The sequence below is a fragment of the Rutilus rutilus genome (assembly GCF_951802725.1).
Source record: "Rutilus rutilus genome assembly, chromosome: 9".
NCBI lineage: Eukaryota > Metazoa > Chordata > Actinopteri > Cypriniformes > Leuciscidae > Rutilus > Rutilus rutilus.
The window spans coordinates 24,883,628-24,900,578 of record NC_140223.1 but is presented as its reverse complement, the minus strand read 5'-3'; the positions used below and the strand labels follow the sequence as shown (position 1 = coordinate 24,900,578).

At 36.2% G+C, this 16,951-nt stretch overlaps 1 protein-coding gene across 1 annotated transcript in view; it reads right to left on the bottom strand.

The window, feature by feature from the left end:
- trim3a (tripartite motif containing 3a) overlaps positions 1-16,645 on the bottom strand; it is a 30,890-nt gene extending 14,245 nt beyond the window's left edge. The window contains exon 1 of the mRNA XM_084418017.1: positions 16,475-16,645. The gene's annotated coding sequence lies outside the window, so the exon portion shown is untranslated. The remainder of the gene's footprint in view (positions 1-16,474) is intronic.
- Positions 16,646-16,951: the final 306 nt, after the last annotated feature.

Genomic DNA, 16,951 nt, shown 5'->3' with positions numbered 1-16,951 from the left:
CTCATATTTTATCTAAAATATGCCCTCCAGTATTTAAAATGTAATCATTCATATTTTTTGAGTTGAAAATCTGGGTCCAGAACTAGGGGAAAACAAAATATAACAGGCATTTGAAAAGTTTCTACACCAGTTTCTACACTTTGGTCTGTGAGAATTTTTTTAAACATTTATTCAACAATGACTAATTAAAAAGATAAAAAGACAAAGGCATTAAAATTAAAGACATTTATTTTGTTACAAAAGATTTATATTTCAAATAATTATTTTAAACTTTACTATTCATCAAAGAATCCCCCCAAAAAACCATGAAAATTTCCATGAAAATATTAAGCAGTACAACTGTTCTCAACATTGATAATAATACGAAATGTTTCTTAAGCCCCAAATCTGCATACAATAATTCAACTTTGCCATCACAGGAATAAATAGAAAAAAAATAGAAAACAGTTATTGTAAATTGTAATAATTTTTCACAATATTACTGTTTTTACTCAAAAATAAGCAGCCTTGGTGAGCATAAGAGACTTATTTCAAAAACATTAAAAAATCTTACCGACCCCAAACTTTTGAATGATGGTATGAAAATGTGTTAGTTTTAATAAAAACCAACCCCTAGGACATAAAAGTGTCCATAGGAATGAACAGCTTGACGTGTCTGAAAGAAGGAGCTTTGGCCATCAGCTATATCCATGACACACATCCATGTGAACATCTGTCTGCTCAGATAGAAAACAGATTAACCCTGTTCTCTCCATCAACTACAACATGTTATTGTTCAGAATAAATGAACGTGAACAACAGAGCAGCAGTTTATCATTCACAAACAAATGTGAAATCCCATGATACCCAAAACATAACAGCCTTTCTGTTATTGAGAGTCATATGTCTGTCTGTCTGTGTGTTTTTGTAAGCAAATGGTATTGTTTGTTGTTTCAGCATCCATGTGCTTCCTCGTCTGTCGTGATTTTCCACCTCTGACCCACGTCTGATTCCCTGCATGTTGTTGGTTTTAGGATTAGAGTGCCTCGTTTTTACTCATGTCAAATCAAATAGGGTCTGTACTCTGTAGCTAACATTAGTGCAGTGTGATGAATGAACACACCAGCAGCTGTGAGAAGACAGGAAAACTGCAGACTCATCCCTCACATCCTGGGATTAGAAACCTCCCAATTCCATCATGACGAGCCTGTAACGTCAAGACGTTCTGTGCTTCCTGTAATCTTTCATTTCCAGCATGTGGAAAAGCAGCAGACTGTGGTGCCCCGGAGCTGCGGCAATATTCTGTTCTCTTAATGCTCCCTAAAGTGGTTTTTCAGACTTTAATAAAAAACACACACACACACACACACATTTGAAATATTATCTATCTGAGAACCGCACCTTTCATTTCTGTCTCATCGCAGGAGGAAGGACAAAAAGGAAGTCTTTAAAAGGCACTTCCTAAAAATCCTCCCAGTTCCTTCCTCCGTTCACACACAGAGAGAGACAGAGAGAGAGCGAGAAAGATCAACTAGTCATTGCTAGCCACTCAGATAAATATAAAGACGAGAAAGATTTCCAAAATATTAGGCCTACAACAGAGATAAAAAAAGAGATAAAACCAACAAGATGGTTAATTATGGGGCCATTCACACAGAACACATTTTTGCGTTTAAAAGCGTGAGACGCAGCCCTCAGGAAAGATTTTTTTTAAAAAGCTCACAAAGGTCTCGAGACACGCTTTTGAGATATGATGCAATAACGAAAAGAACTGAAATAGCTAAACAGCAGAATAGAAAGGTACAATTGAATGCAAAAATCACATTCTGTGCAAACAGCCTCTAATTCTGTTTTGATCAATAGAAAATGTACACAAACGTCACTTTTCAATAGGGGTGTAAAAGGTCTGAAATTGTTTGTGATTTATTTGATTTGATTCATTCGGACAGTTCACTCATGCACTGAATTGTTTGCAGCAGTTTCTCACATCAAAATATACTTTTTAAGACAGCTCTTTCTTGCGCATTCAGCTTGTGAGTGACTCTGAGTGCAGGTAAAGTCAAAATATGATAATTATTATTATTATATTCATATATCCATAACAGTATTCTATAACACAACAACAAAAAGAGTACCACAATATGTTAAAGCATGGTGCTGGGTTCAATTCCTATGATGCATGATCCAAAGTCGCTTTGGAAAAACTTAGTGCTTATGAAATGCCCTTGCTTTTCAATAAAAGGTTTTGTGATTAAGGCTCCATCTATAGTGATTTGACTAATTTTCTATAGAAAGTAGGCATGTTTATACTAGAAATAACAACAATTAAGACAGAATAAGTGACAAAAGAAGTGAAACCAAAAATATTCCTCTGGATTGATTGTCAAAACTAATAGTCAGGGAGAGACTCTACACAACAGTTAAAATCCAAGAAAACAGCAAAACAGCAGATTTATGGTCAGAGAAACAGACCAATTTCACAATTCGATTTGATTTCGATTCACAAGCTTGCAATTCGATTCAATTCCGGTAACGATTCAAATCGATTCGATATTGATTCACATTTGGATGTATATTAGGTACAGTACATGTCCATTTTTCTGAAGAAAACACATATCTCTTAACTCTCAAAAGCTGTAAATAATATTAATATTAAATAATAATATTAGTGGATACATGTACAAATAATTTGTGTACAAACATTTTTTTTTTTTGCAACATTTTTGCAGCTTTTAAAGATTATAAAGTTATAATATAATGTATAATAAAATAATATAATGGCTGTCATAAACATAAACTTGCTTTCATGATGGATTTATTAAATAATACATGAAATATTGGAGAACAGGTGGAGTAAAAAATATAATGAATATGTAATATAGTATATATATCTAGCAAAATGCCCCTCTCTATAGTTATTTTTTCTAGAAGCTATCATCACTGAATGGCTTTGACATATTTTTTGCAAGCTGTTTTATTGATTAAAATCGAGAAATTGCTTCTTTTTTTTCCCCCAGCCCTGTGATGGACAGTTTGCAAATACTGTATATATATAATATAAATTAATGATAGCAAATATGATGCACAAAACTAGCTAAAATGCCATGTGGAACTGTTTAGTAAATTCGCCCCACTGTTTAGCTACTGCACATGGACGTTAATTCCCATGTATACACACACAAAACACTAGAAAGATTATCCATGGTCATGAAAAACACACCAGACAGAGCTGTGGATTTTCTCAAGCAGACCTCATTGTTTGGTTTTCTGCACGCTCTAGCCAAGCCCAGTAACCAAGAAACCCCAGCGCAGCCCCCCTCGCTGTCCCGCCCCACCCCCTTCATCATAAGCCCTGAATGAGAGCAGCTGAATGCTGACATCACAGCTGCCCTTCCCTCCTTCTTTGACCGCTTCTCGCTGTCTCTCCCTCTCTCTTCATGCTCTCGAGATTATTATGCTTACTCTAAAGCCCAGCAGAAATTTTAAAAGCCTTTAGCTGCAGCATTTCAGAGTCTGTGTCTGTCATTACAGTCCATTTCCTGTGGGCCATTATTGAACTGTAAACATGTTACTTTTTGTACCTTATAGTCACTGAGATATTAGCCTTGTGAAAGTTAGTCCCAGTCTCACATGAGGATGGGTAGATGATGACAACATTTGTCTTAACTAGCATTTACTGGAGATAAGAACAGACCAAAGTCAGTCACACTTCATCAGAAGTCCAAACCACTGATCGTGCAAAATGCAATATTAAAGGTACAATATGTAACTTTTGGCCCTCTAGTAGTTAAAACAAAACTGCATGCATTTTGCGGAAGAACATTGTTTTGGTTGTGCTTCGGCTGTGCGTGACTGTGCAGATGAATATGGTTATCATACTGGTCATTAAGAGTTTATAACTAGGCTTAAGAGATATAAACAGTTTGGATGGAGAGGATCTCAAGTTGACTAGCTGAAGACGTTACTGTAGAGATACCCCTACATGGTACTTCCTTGAAACTAAATTCCAGGTCCAGCACAGCGCTACAACAACCAAAATGAAATGACCCTTCACAATAAGGGGCTTTTGCACCAGAGGAAACCTTTTCATAATTCCTAGAAGTATTGGCAGAAGCACCCGGATGACGGCGTGTTCGCACCGCAGGAACTAGGAACGATTTTAGTTCTAGTAACTCTTTTGGAGGAACTACTTTAGCTCCTACTTCAGAGTAGGGTCTGAACCAGCACTATAGGAACTATTCGTGACGTTAGTGTACGCGGATTGGCCGAACGCACGCGAAACAAGCTTTGTAAACACACAGATTATATATTTACTCCAGAAACTAACTCTACGAACATGGAAAACAGTGATTATGGGCCTCTTAACCTTTACGCTGAGGAGAAAATCCAATGCAACTTTGAGGGGACCAAGCTAAACATGATCGTTTATTTCTGCTCAGCTAGCAACACTGGACATCAACCACACGGCATACGCTAATAACTTTTCATATATATACGATCTACTTTCTTACAGTTCTATATAATAACGTGTTAGACAGATCGTAAACTAATGAACACGGAGAATGCGAGCACTGTTTGTTTGCTCAGGCTCAGTCGCTCTCAGCGCCGTCAAAATAAAAGTCACAACAACGAGCGCGGCTTCTACTAGTGGTGCGAATTCATGCAACCAGAAAACGTTCCTGGGGGAACCATTAGTTATCGGGGAACCACTCCGGTGGTTAGTTCCTAGAACTATCCGGTGCGAAAGCCCCTATAGATAATGTTTTACAATGAACTGTAAGAGAGATACATATGGCAATTTATCTGTTCACTAAAATACCTTACTCACCTGTTGAGTAGTAAAAACCGCCATCTATGCATCACTTTTACAACATTTCAAATCCCTCAGTTCTCCAAAAAGCCAAGCCAATGGAAAAAGGATTGATGATGAATTAACAAATTATAAAAAAATTTAACAACACAAAAGTTACACAGCGTACCTTTAAGTGCATGTGCTATTAAGAAACTGTTAATAATGTTGCTTAGCATGTGTAATATAAACTTGTGTCAACAAGCCATATAATGCGATACTCTTGTCTAATCCTTCTCACACTGTGTTAATAGCTTAATGACCCCCCGCAGCCAAAATCACCATGAACAGTCTGGATCAGATACTCTGAAAACTCTGAATATAGTGTGTATATTCACACCCTCACAAATCCAGTCTGAATTTAGTGTGAGTTTAGTGTGAATTTCCACAAAAAATTTGATATTATTAATATTAATCGCAGTAAATGAACGCAGTAAATTTAAATAAGTATAAATAAGTTTAAGTTTATATAAAAAAAAAAACACACATTACAAAACACAATCTAACCACCTTTTATATATTTGGATATTACAATTACATTACATTTTTATCTCTAGAATCATATTTCCTTATGTATTCCTCCAATTAGGGATAGGCAATAACTTGAATAATCACATTATACTCAATAAATATTCACAAAATATTCAATAGTTTCCTAAAAAAACAGCATTAGATTAGTGTCATTGTGGTAGCAGCAAGGATGAGTTGGAGCAAGATCTATTCTAGTTGCAGCAGTAAAACTTTAACCATAACTAAAATTAACAAACACTCAGTAGAGAGAACTAGGTCAACTAAGGAAGACAGGAACTGGGAACACTAAAACTAAAACAAAACAAAACAGAACAGAACATAAACCTGACAAATAGTTTTGTGATCTCTTCCACGATTTCACAATAGTGATGGGTCAATCATTTTGTGTTCATCATCATGCACAACATCTCATTGGTTCTTTACCGGACACAGAAAAAATTAGTTCACGTCTCAAGTCTGAGTCATTCGTTGTTTTGTCACGTGACGTGACGGCCATACTGGATACAGAAATTAGTTAATATTCCCATTTCCTAACCTTATGTACAAACAAATATGTAGTTAGTTAGTTAGTTAGTTAGTTAGTAGTTACGTGATGCATTTCTGGTCTCAAACATCTTATAATTTATACAATTGTGAATTTCTGTCATGGCTCTTTTCCATGACTTGTGATGAACGAATGACTCAGACCCAAAGAGACTCGAGAGGTGAACTAATCATTTCGGTTTCCGGTACAGACTGCATTACTTCAGCCTATGGGGATTAGGGTTGGGAATCGAGTTCGATACTTTTTAGGCATGACCGAACTGCCTCAATATATAAAAAAAATGATTGTCATTCGGTACCAAATTCCGATAGCTAAGGGGTTAATATCGTCAATATCAGTGAGCCAATAATCATACAGCATGACTGGCTGTGGTGAGGAAGCAAGGAAAAACACTAGTTCACGCCGATTACGCCCAGAGACGTTGCTCACATGTGAGGCTGTAGTGTGAAAGTGTCCCAACCCCCATAGATGTAAAAGATGTGGAAAAGATAAAAAGTGTGGATACATTTCACAAGGCATGATGCAAACAGCGAGCGATGCAATATTTGCGACAAAATAATTGTTGCCAAGACCGGCAACACGACAAATCTGATGAAACACTTGACAGTGCACGGAATAACTGTCAAATAAACCGAAACTCAGCATATAGGCTACTTGCCTCACAGACATGAGAAATAGGCATTTAGAAAGCTTGAAATATCTACTTTTAAACTAAATAATTTGAATAGAAAACAAATACTCTCTGACAATGTGATCCAAATGAATGGTGCATTTATAGGCGTGTGCACATTCACAATACTACGGGATAACAACGCCAATGTCATCTTTGCAGCCAACACAAGCCAAGTTTCCATTACCCTTCAAATTGAGTAAATTGAAAACGCGATTTGAAAATACGCCCAATAGAAACTCGTCACTTTTTTTGCAAAATCTCCCATCACAAAGTTTTCACGCTTGCCTGAGGTGGTTTTTCAGGCAATTCATGTGCCCCCAAATCGCAAGATGTCGAGGAAAACATTCCACTGCATTCCACTTTAAATAAATTAGATACATATCATTTGGTAGTAAAAACATAAAGTGTTGCACATTTTATTAGTGCAAAGATGAGTATGGTATGTGTAGGACTATTTTGTGTTTTTATCACTTAATTAGAAGCACCACAATTTTAAATTTGTGTCTTCTGTTAGTTATATATCAACTACTGAACAGACAGACAGACAGTGTCTAAAATGCAAAGTATTGAAAATATAATAAATAAAAGCTCTGTAAACACCTGCACCTACATTTCAGTCGCATAACATCGGTTAATGGAAATGCCGTCATTTCGCAATAGATTTTTATCGACATTAAAAAATATCACAAAAGTTTTGCGCAAATCTGTTATGGAAACACGGCTACTGACCTATTTTTCCCGACACATTCATAATCATTAAGCTACTTTTGCCAGTGATTTGCGGTAAGATTTATGCGCATATATTCTGCCCCACCGTGGCCTATATGAGTCTTTGAGTCTGTAAACTGTCAAGAAACTTTTTTAGGTAACATGTGATGTAATCTTGTTAAAACGAATTTCATAAAACTGGTATCGAAAAAAGTACAGTTCAGGAACCAGGTATCGAAGTCAAGGTACTGGTATTATCGGTATCGATATCGCTATTGGAATTTTTGAACAATACCCAGTCCTAATGGGGATGTGACGTGACAAAAGAACGAAGGGCTGGAACAAAGCATCTACATACAGGTGATGGTCATAACATTAGAATATTATCAAAAAGTTCATTTATTTCAAGAATTCAACTTAACAGGTGAAACTAATATATGATATCGTCACCTTCCTAAAATAATTGCCTAAGTCATTTTTTCAGGTTTCTCAGAAAACACAAAAAACTGAACCAATAATTGAATATATGATATTTATTGATAATGTCACTCAAAAAGGTTATGGCAGAAGATGACTATTGACATACTTATAACAATAAGGGGGTAAGCCCTGAATCATGGAAATAACTTCAGAGGTTGAGTAGCTTTTCGATCTTCTTGATGCACCTGTCATATTGAAAAGTTTGTAAAATTGCCTAAGTCTCATTGCCTTTTGACTTAGGCAAAATAAAACGGCCTAAGTCACACACTTGACATAGGCGATTATACTATAGGGGTAGAATTGCATGATCAGTTCAACTGAGGACGTGGGCGATTTTACCAGAGGTGGCCAGCATCATGAGGAGATGACTTATGCAAAAAAATCATTTTTGTAAAAAAATGACTTAGGCGATTATTTTAGAAAGGTGACGATATAGACTCATTACATGCAAAGTGAGCCTTTATTTGTTATAATTGATACAGCTTACAGCTTATGAAACCCATGAAATCAAAATTTGAATATTACATGAAATCACACAGTAATTAATACACAGTGATACCATGGTCATTGAACCAGGTTTTGGTTATTTTGGCAGTGTGGGCAGGTGCAAATCCTGCTGGAAAATGAAGTCAGCATCTCCATAAAGCTTGTCTGCTGAAGGAAGCATGAAGTGCCCTGAAAATGTGCTGGTAGACGACTGCGTTGAGCGGACAGCACAGTGGACCAACACCAGCCGATGACATGGCTCCCCAAACCAACACAGACTGTGGAAACTTCACACTGGACTTCAAGCATCTTGGATTGTGTGCCTCTCCATTCTTCCTCCAGACTCTGGGACCTTGGTTTCCAAATGAGATGCAAAATTTGCTCTCATCAGAAAAGAGGACTTTGGTCCACTGTGCTTTATTAAATCCAGAGTCAACGCAGCCGTCTACCAGGACATTTTCAGAGCACTTCATGCTTCCTTCATTTTCCAGCAGGATTTGCACCTGCCCACACTGCCAAAAGAACCAAAACCTGGTTCAATGACCATGGTATCACTGTGTAATTACTGTGTGATTTCATGTAATATTCTAATTTTCTGGGATTTTGATTTTGTGAGTTTCATAAGCTGTAAGCCATAATCATCAAAATGATAACAAATAAAGGCTTGAAATATCTCACTTTGCATGTAATGAGTCTATATAATATATTAGTCACCTGTTAAGTTGAATTCTTTGAAATAAATCAACTTTTTGATGATATTCTAATTTTATGACCAGCACCTGTAGATTAGTCAGTTAGATTAGTTAGATTCGTGGCACTGTTTATTTCCCCAATGATGCCTTCTCCTAGGCATGCTAAAAATCAGCAGTTATTACAAAAATATCGAGCCGACATAAAGTGTGGGAATTTTTTAAACAAAGACTGAATAAAAACTGAAATGGCATACCACAGCAGCATAACTTCTATGCAAGAGCATCTGAAAAGAAAATATCCCAGGGCTCTCCAATCTCAATACAACGAGAGAGCAGCGTAAGTATTTGGACTGTTACAGTGAATTATTACACAGTACTAGAATACGGTTGTCAATCCAATATTTTGTAATTAATACAGCTTAATTCATAAAGCATTCTGTTTTTACGAGCTGCTGTAAAAAGTGGCTCAAATGTGCTCTCTGCAACCGGTTACAAAGCATTTAAAGCTGTTGTTGGTTCTTTTAAATAGCTAATGGATGAACTTCTATCGGACTAATTTTTCAATCACGCACTGTCAATTGTAGTAAAACTTCATGGTTTTTGGACACTGCCAGCAGTTTGATCATACAGCTGAATGAACATATTCAAGCAGCTACTTTAATCTCATTAATGAACTAAACATATCAGGATTCACACCTGTAAGCAACTGATGCTGTAAATCCCAAAAAGAGACTGTGAACAGCTATAGTAAACAACTTTCCTAAGTAGGCCTACACTGCATAAACCTTTACTTTTGTGATAAATAATATTAGTGGGGGGATAATCGATTATTTGATTAATTAAGAGAAAATCGATTGAATAAAAAAATCGTTGACCCAGCTAGGCAATTAATAAATTTCTGTTTCATGTGGCCTTGGCTGCATTATAGGCTAGTTTTATTATTTTATTATTATTTATTTAGTTCTTATTCTAAATGTGATCAACGTTTGCATAAGTTTTAACATGAAACATTTCAAATATATTCTGCTGAAGTACGAAATGAAATGGACTTGAAAAAAGATTCGTTCATTTTGCTGAACAAGACTCAACGATTCTTCAGGAATCTTTAATGAATAAAACAATTGTAAATAACATTTTAAAGAAAATTTGAAATGGAAATCTTTTGTAACATTATAAATGTCTTTTACTGTCCCTTTTGATTAATGTAATGCATCCTTTCTAAATAAAAGTAGGCTATTCATTTCTTTCAAAACAAAATCTTACTTGACCCCAAACCTTTGAACGGTAGTGTACATACTGAATATCAACTATATCCTGGCTTTACAGTGGCAGAGAGAGTTCATATAACACACAGTAAACTAAACCTTTACCTCAAACTACACAAATATGTCTTTAGATGTCCCAGATAGCTGCAGAATAATGAGGACCAAGCAACACAACGAATATTGCAAGTACAGCTCTAGAGTACCTTCTACAGCAGACAGCACTGACCTCACCATACAGTGATTTATGATTTTCTGCTGAATGAATCTCATTTATGGTGTGCATTCTGTGCAAGCATAAATATTCAACAGCAGCTACAATGTGTAGTCATTGTGAAATACTCATCATTTCAAAGTGGCTATGTGGCTTAGGATAAAAACTAAATAAAAAAATATATATATAGGTTTTGTACAATCTCCACAGGCTAATATTGAAAAAAAATTCCATAACAGAATAAAGGTGGATATGCCTAAACTGAATATCATGGTTGTATTAAGCATTAGGTTTTAAGGGGCTTTTATATTTCTTTCTTAATGCCCAATTCTAAGATCTTTTCTCAGCAGGGATGGCGTTTAATCGGATTGTAACGCTGACTTATATTCCACACACACACACAAAAAAAAAAAAACAGTCTGGTTCTAATCTGCCTGGGACAGAGACCGCCACCTAAATAATAGAGGACAGTAGAGCCCGTTTAGGACAATAGAGCCGAATAGATAGTCCATCATTTCCATAAATTTCACTTTCTGGCAATTAGTCAACATTAGCGAAGCCGCTCAGCAAGACAGCATGCGACTCTTTCCATTACCTGTGTCTAATTGAAGGATATTGCACGCAGCAGGCAATAAGCAATTTACCGCAGGACTGCAGAAAACAATTACAAAAGATCCTCGACACCAGGTCGTAAGAGAGTGCTTTCAGGACAGATATCCACGTGTTCAGACTTTTAAGAATGATTTTTAATCTATGATTATCTAAAGACCCAAAAGGAAACAGTTACATGGATTTATTCCATGGTTGACTTTGCATGCTGAGCATTGCGTAAGCGGCATTTACAGTGTTGTGTCTGGGGGGATGCCATGAGTCACAGAGCACTAACAGAAGTGATGCATCCGTGGTTCTTTATCCTTATATGTCTGGTTTGAACTGCAGACGTGGGCCGGATAGTTACTTCCTGTTACTTCCTTACACTGTTTGCACATCCATGAATAATGAACAAATTCAAACATCTTTTAACACGGCTTGCAGACACTGACTATGGATTTGTATTGCATGATATATTTCACAGTTGGACTATGAGCAATGATAGTTTTATTGTTCTCTCTGTATAAATCTGTAAGATCAAAGTTCAAGGCCCAGTTTTTTAACATTTGAGTGTGTAATTCCAATGCTTTTAAAAGGGATAGCTGAACAGTTGAACAGATTTTATGTCCTCATGGAGGATGTTTAAATAATCTTTTCACAGCTTCCTTCCTTACACAACAGTTCACAGTGTCTCTGTCTGTCAAGCTTAAAAAAGGGCAAAAGGGCACCGCATAAAATTGGTCCACGTGACTCGTGTACTATATTTCAAGTCCTCTATCTAAAGCCATACGATAACTCAAGAGTTGCATCATTGAGTTGAACACACAAGAACTGCATAAGTTCCATTTGAAAATCAATCATTCTGATTGTTGATCCATTTCACAAATTGGACTGAAAAAAAGAGTCAGTGAGTTCAAGAACCAGACCAGGGCTGCAAGTAGATAATTGAAAATATTGGCACCAAATGGTGTTTACGATCTACTTAAGTTTACAATTCTTCTGAAAAACGCATCCCAGTCTGATTCATCAATGAATTGTTCAGTCTGAGTGATTTGTGACCTGAATCAACAGTTCAATGAAAAGAACCAATTCAAATAAATGATTCAGTTTGAGTTCAACTCACCGACTCACCGATTCAGTTAAAATACTTTTATGGTGTTTTTTTGGAGGGGACTGCCCCCAAATATTTGGGTGTGATTGAAAGACACCCAATATGAGCTGTCATGCATGCAAAAAGGCTGTGTGAAGATTCTTCAAAACTATATTTTTGTCATGACATGTGACATGACTAAACTAAGAGTATTTGTCACATTAATCAAGAAAGACTACTAGAGAAAGCTGGCATGAAAAAAAAGAGGTAACGCAATCTATTTCTAATCAGTGTCACAAACACTGAGTTGTTGTTTTTTTTAACAATGTTGATGTGTCAGCATATCATACAGCTCTTTTGGTTTCACCATCAGATGAACTAACAGTCAGTGACCATAGGGAAAACAGAGGAGGTTGACATCATCAACTATGATCTCTATCCACACACAACCATGTGATGAGTGGATCTCATCACAAACGAGACAGTTCATGAATGTCTTATCACAGCTGATCCTGAATAACCAAACAGTGCTGTTATGAGGCATGAGGACATGGCTGTCCATTGAGAGATGCTTGGCTCCTGACTGTTCAGCCTAATGAAAGCCTTGTCTGCTGTGCCACACAGCTCCATGTGTCTTTAAAACCAGATGAATGAATCTGTCCATTACTTCCTATCAGTTACCCAATATCATTTACCCAAGGATTAGTCAACGCCACATTGACTCATTAGTACACTGTAACAGACAGAAGGATGAAACCGAAGCCATTTGTCTTTATGACATAGCTAAGATGCTGAGGCAAAGGCAAATTGCTGCAGAACAAGTTAAGCCACATTTTCCAAAGCAGTCATTAGTCACACTATGTAAACTTGTGTTACTGTCCACCAGCAGTTTGGTGTGGTCATCTGGACACAGTGCATCTGCAGTAGTCTGCCATGATGAAATATTATTACAATAATGGTCTGATATTTTTCCATTTATTTATTATTAAAGGGATAGTTCACCCAAAAATGAAAATTCTGTCATCATTTACTCACCCTCAAGTTGTTCCAAACCTGTATGAGTTTCTTTGTTCTGCTGAACACAAAGGAAGATATTTGGAAGAACGTTTGTAATCAACAGATCTCGGTCCCCATTGACTTCCATAGTAGGAAAAAAATATACTATGGTAGTCAATGGGGACCGAGATCTGTTTGGTTACAAACATTCTTCCAAATATCTTCCTTTGTGTTCAGCAGAACAAAGAAACTCATACAAGTTTGGAACAACTTGAGGGTGAGTAAACAATGATAGAATTTTCATTTTTGGGTGAACTATCCCTTTAACTTTATTTATTTACTTATTTTCCATTAAATATGATATTGCGTGATACAATAAATAGGATATACAAATGAATTTTTTTACTGACATTTATACTTTTCAACTAAATTGGTTATTTGTAATAGGATGTATGATGCATTAAATATGATTTAATTTAAATTTATTTTATTTTTACTGATATTTACACTTTTCAACAAAATTTCTTATGCACTTTTTTTTAAACAGTCTTTGCGAGTAAAATAATAGAATATACTTTGTTAACGTAACAGTTCTTAAGTGAGAATTGCATAGCATTAAGATGTAAACAGTAGGTCAAAATAAATTTGCAACTATTCAGATCACAAATTAAATGCGCATAAATATTAAAGTCATGCATAGTGAAAATATATTAGATTTTTTTAACATATAGTTTTATTGTCCAATGATTATTTAGTTCTTATTCAGACCAAAAATAGAAATGAAACTAAGGAAAAATCAGTCAGATCAGATGTTACACGAATACCAGTCAATCTGAAACCAATTTTATTTTGCCAAAAAAAGTCTTTAAATGTCTGTTTACTTTGACTGTATATGGTAAGATGAAGGTAGAGAAACAAAGAAAGAGAAAAGAAAGAAGAAGAGAGACATATCCAATAAAATCAATCTCACACTACCTAGACAAATCTAGTCAGCATGATTGGATTCATTGTGATGCATGAGTGCACTTGTGTGTATCTGTGTAACAAGTTAAATTATGCACACACGCACGTGCACACACACACACACAGAGTAATACACAAACTGCACATTTCTGCAAGGTCAAAATATTCCAGACCACCAGGCGCCTCCCAGCCCCCTGTCAACTCGATGGCAGAATGCAGAGTAAACTGTCACTCACACGAAGACATGATTCCCGCACATTGATTCACCTGGAACGGGCTGCTGTCTGTCTGTTTGCTTTGCTTAACATCAACCTGACAGCATCTGTCCAGCAAAAGCGAGGCCAACACCAAACCCTGTGCAGACACTAAACATGACATGACAAGCTTCTCCACAGCTATGCTTCTGGTCGGATGAACAGCGACGGTGCATTTTATTTCGTTGCAATTATAACAATCAACGGCAGTAACATGTCATCTTCATTACATATGGGGTTTAACTAAGTCTAGGTATAGTGTAGCATCTCACCATCCAACTGGCTCAGGATTCGCCAGCATTTATAAAGCAAACAACGAGAGGTCACTGAATGTGCATTAACATCCTACTCAGAAAGCAGATTCTCATGATGGCACTGCAGGAAATCATTTCTACATGTCGGTGAAAATGCAGATAGATAATGCATTATCTGTATCTGGGTAAAAATGCTGATGTAAAGACTACACTTTCATCCTTCTTCTCAAACTGATAAAGACAGGAACAGCTGAGCATTAACTGTGCCAAAGCAGGCAACAGCTGTTATATTGAGCAGATGGGCTGGCAAAACTTTCTCAAGACTACTGTTTCTACTTCATTTGATCAGAATCCCACTTACAGTAGTTGTTTCTGGTTGCAAATGAGGGTACAACAAATAAGTGTAATGTCAGGGTTTTGGAAGTCTCGACTCCATGTAGTTTAACATTAAACTAGTGGCTCCTTGGAAGCTGGAATCACACTGATCTGATTTGGTATCTGATCTTATTATATTTGTGAATCAGGAATCAATTTCAATTTGCCATTTCCTCTCATAATTTTGTATATCATTGAGGCATATCCATTTATTGCCGCACTTGTTGTCAGACGACTTTGTAGTGAACAACAAGTCTTTCAGTATGGACTACAAATCAGTGTGATTGACTAGAGAAAGCATTAAATATCATTTTAATTGCTGCATGCATTAACAGAACATAGAAACCTGTGCAGCATAATTATACTGCCTTTGTCACCAACAAACCTGTCTATTTTAAAACAAACCCACTTGTGTCTTGAACTTCTTTCAGACCAAAGAAATATGTCTTAACATAAACTGCAAATATAGTAAATTAACGGATGTATGGGACACTAAAAGGGCTTAAATTTTGCCAAATTCTCTGAATTTCTCTGAAATTCATGTCATGCATGAGCAATTGTGTATGATGGAGGAAATTGCACCAAAAAAACACACAAAACTAAAGCCATTAAGATACTGTTGAGGGAACACAAATGCTGCAGAGACAAGGGCCATTTACTTACAGTAAGACTTCACCTGATTTCTCAGTAGCATTTGTAGTAAACTGTACTAAAGACTAGAATAGGTTACACCAAATGGAAAAATTATGTTCCAATTTTCCTTGCGGAAACATTAAACTTTGTCATAATGGACTTGTGTCAACAATATTCTTGTTATTATGACTACAAATAAAATAAGCAAAATGCATAATGTGTTTTTACTGTTGTCCAGTAATTATTTAGTTCCCATTGTGTAAGAATAATAATTATAATAACAATAATTAAAAACAAGTTTCAGTTTTACAATTGTTTTGGGGCACTTAAAACATTAAAATAATCATAATCAGTCATAGAAAAAACTATATTGTCAATCTCTACTAAAAACATGCAGTGTGATTTATTATGCATCATCACACAAGTCATATACAGCACCTAATTTGGATGATTCATCAGAAGGCCTTTATAAACTTAAAAAATATATGTATTTTCTTGAGAGACAAGATGTCTATATACAGGGATGATCACAGCATAAGAACACTAATTGCTATAAAAAGTGATAATAATATGTGATGGGATTCTACATGCACAAAACAATGGAATATGAAAACAACCAATTACTGTACAACTCGTTGACCTAAAGCACAGCCCCATGACATAAAGGGTAATCTACATCCTGCAGATATTTTAAGACTTCCTCACAATCCTCGGAGATGGTGGACGTTGAAACACTTAACATTTACAAAGAACGGGCTGATTTCAGCAGTCACGCCAAAGAGATGCGTGTCTCCACTCCAGTATGTCAATGAATTATTCAGCATGTATCAACGCATTCACCGCAATGACAAAACGAGTCTAATTTGGGAAGAGGCGACGGTAAGAAACTAGTACACTCACGTGAAATTTGGACCGGATTTAGAGAGGAATCAGCATGAATAACGGGAGAAAGCGTTTTTCATTGTCAATGTCCGATAAATAATCCGTTTATTACGATTTTTATGAAAAACTGCAGTCCTTTTCTCCGAATGGGAGTAGGTAAGGAGGGGACAGTGAACTGAGATTGTGGGCGTGTGCGAATACGAAAGATGTTCGCTAATTGGCCAGCATTGGAATGGGAGGAGCTATGATAGCCAATAAGAGTTAGTATTTTGGAATATGTAATTATTTAAAAATCATATCTGAAAAGGGGTGATTCACTGGTGGTGTGGCTTTTGGTTCAACCCAGTGACTCGAATCTTTTGAATATTTTGACTGAAAAGATTTGTTTAGGTTCGTTAACTGATTTGAATCACGTTAACGTTACATGCCCGTATGTGTCGACAAGTGTCTGTTTGTGTTATCATAAAAAAAATAAAAAAATAAACGATTAAAATC